The 2,855-nt window shown below is 37.1% G+C and overlaps 1 pseudogene; it reads right to left on the bottom strand.

Annotated features, from left to right (window-relative positions):
• Positions 1-1,577: 1,577 nt before the first annotated feature.
• On the bottom strand, positions 1,578-2,516 carry LOC140516831 (olfactory receptor 4S2-like; annotated as a pseudogene).
• Positions 2,517-2,855: the final 339 nt, after the last annotated feature.

The following is a 2,855-nucleotide window of genomic DNA, read 5'->3' as shown; positions in this document are numbered from 1 at the left end:
AGTAGAACTTTGGCTTTTGATATCAGAAAAATATTCAGTAACAGGATAATAAACTGGAATAGAATGCTTCATTAAGTCAGCAAGATGACTTAACAGATAGAGTGCCCAGACTGGAGTCAGAAAGACTTATCTTCCTATGTTCAAATCTTGCCTCAGACATTTTATAGCTGTGTTACCCTGGGTTTCATTATCTGTAAAATGAGCTGGAGAATAGACTGCCTTAGTAGGGATTGGACATCTCATTATTATAGGTCTTAAAGGAAAGGCTATATGACCATTTTAGGAATACATTATGTAGGTATGCTCATTCAGATATGCATTTTTTAAAAGCTATTGAGGAGGACTAACCAGAATGTGGTTTGAACCTTGGACCCTATCAGCTGGGCAATAATGTGTAAGTCATGTCACCTATATGAAACTTGTACTCCTCAACTGTAAAACGGGTTTTGGTTCAGGTAGGAATAAGTGGCTTAGAGTTATCTTCCAGCTTTGAAATTCAGAAAATATGAATGGGTTTCCATTCCTACATTTCCTCTTGTTCCACATGCTACCATGTCCTGATCTAAGTTAAAAACCACAACTTTGAAACTTGACAGCTGTGTGATACCAAGGAGTTTACTTAACCTCTTTAACCTTGTTTCCTCATATGAATCAAAGGGTTAATAAACCTTGACTCATAAGGTTTTTGGAAAGAAAGTGCTCTGTAAATGTTTAGAAATATAAGTCGATATTATTGCCTGTGGTTTTTGGTCCTCTTTGTGTAACAGACCAATGCAGTATAAGATCTACATGTGAATCCTGCTCCTGATACTAAATAGTCAAATGATTTTGGACAATCTCTTATCATCTCCCTTGAGGTGTATTAGATGGTGAGATCATTGAATGTGCTTAACTGTTCTGATTTTTCCTTTTTTCCTCATTATTTACTATCGTTGCAAAGAGCTTAAAAAACCTCATTGGCTTAACTTTGGGGGCCTTAATTTTCTCTATAAGATTAGAAATCTCTTTCCTTACTCAGTCCATTTGTTCCAGTCATTTGATGAAATAGCCTCTAACATGTTCTCCAACTCTAAATTTATGATGTTATGACTCAATTTTATATTCATATCCCCTTAATCTAGCAAAGTACCTGGTTATTGTTTCATTATTTCATTTGTGTGTGACTCTTCATGATTCCACTTGGGAGTATCCTGGCAAAGATACTGTGGTGATATAACATTTCCTTCTTTAGTTCATTTCTCAGATGAGGAAACTAAGGCAAATAGTATAAAGTGACTTACCCAGTGTCACACAGCTAGTAAGTATCCTAGGTCAGATAAGAACTCAGGAAGATGAGTGTTCTTGATTGCAGGCCAAGCACTCTATCGACTGTGCCACCTTGCTACCCCAGTGCATGATACTTAGAATATATTTAATAACTAGTTATTGATAGGTAGAGTGACAATGTCTCATTATATGAGTGATTCAAGAAGAAAGTATAAGAGGTGGGGGAAACAGAAAAAGAGGAAATGTCTCATTTACAAGGTACTTCTGACATCTTGGGGAAAGAAAGGAAACAGTTTCTACTCTTGTATGAATTATTTCCATAGAAAGATTTTCCTGGTCCATAACTTCATCATGGCATTCTTTACCTCTACATTTCTCAATATGTAAATCAAGGGGTTCAACATGGGGGTGACGATAATATAAAACACTGTGACCATCTTATCTTCTGAAAAAGTTGTGTCAGGCCTCATATACATGAACGTGCAGGGTCCAAAAAATATGATGACCAAAGCTATGTGGGAATCACAGGTAGAGAGCCCTTTGTGCCTAACTTAAGCTCACTGTTTCCTCAAGGACACCAGGATGACTGTGTAGGAGATCACCAAGATAAGAAAGCTCCCTAGAGCAATGGTTCCACTCTTGGCTGTCACCATAGCCCCTACAACATAGGTGTTACTACAGGCAAGTTTCAGTACAAGTTGCACATCACAAAAATAGTGATCAATTTCATTAGGACCACAGAAAGGCAACTGAACTACCAGTGCCATTTGGATGATGGAATGTATAAAACCACCCACCCATGTTCCCAACAGCATCTTATTGCACCTGTCTCGGTCCATAATGGTCATGTAGTGTAAAGGCCTACATATGACTACATGTCTCTCATAAGCCATCACTGTGAGAATGAAGACCTCTTTGCAGCCAAAGTAACCTCAAGCAGTTGGGTCATGCAACCTGCAAAGCTGATCCTTTTCTTCAGTACCAATAAGTCTGCAATAATCTTGGGGGCTATGACAGAGGAGTAGCAAATGTGTACAAAAGATAAGTAATTTAGGAAGAAGTACATGGCTGAATTGAAAAGATTACCAGTGCAGACTGTTGCTATTATGAGGAGGTTACCCAGAAGAATAATTGCACTAAAAAAAGGTGAACACTACAAAACATACCTTCTCTATTTCTGGCTTCTGAGAAAGTCCCCAGAAGATGAATTCAATCATATTGTTTATGTTCTCCATGGACTTTTTTTGTGCAGCCACATAATGCAGGAAAAAAAAATCAGTCCATCTGAAATGATGCGGAAAAAATCAATAGCATAAATTAAAATAACAATAATAACGATTCTTATTTCATTGGTGTGGTCACAAAACCACTTAAGGTAAGATTCTAAATTTAAACCAAGTTCTGAGTTCCACTCCACAGCATTTTTTTCATGACATTATATATATCATTCAAAGAGAAACCCAGCATGAATTTATTTTCTCTTTTACTTGAGAATACTTGAGAAGGAGGGAAGACTAAAAGGGGAAGTGGAGTAAAAACTAGACATGAAATTGGTGTAGTTATATGTAGTTAGGTCTATAGATACAGAT

This window comes from Notamacropus eugenii, chromosome Y (genome assembly GCF_028372415.1).
Source record: "Notamacropus eugenii isolate mMacEug1 chromosome Y, mMacEug1.pri_v2, whole genome shotgun sequence".
Taxonomy (NCBI): Eukaryota; Metazoa; Chordata; class Mammalia; order Diprotodontia; family Macropodidae; genus Notamacropus; species Notamacropus eugenii.
Note: the sequence above shows the minus strand (reverse complement) of the source record. Positions and strands in the feature narration are given on the sequence as shown.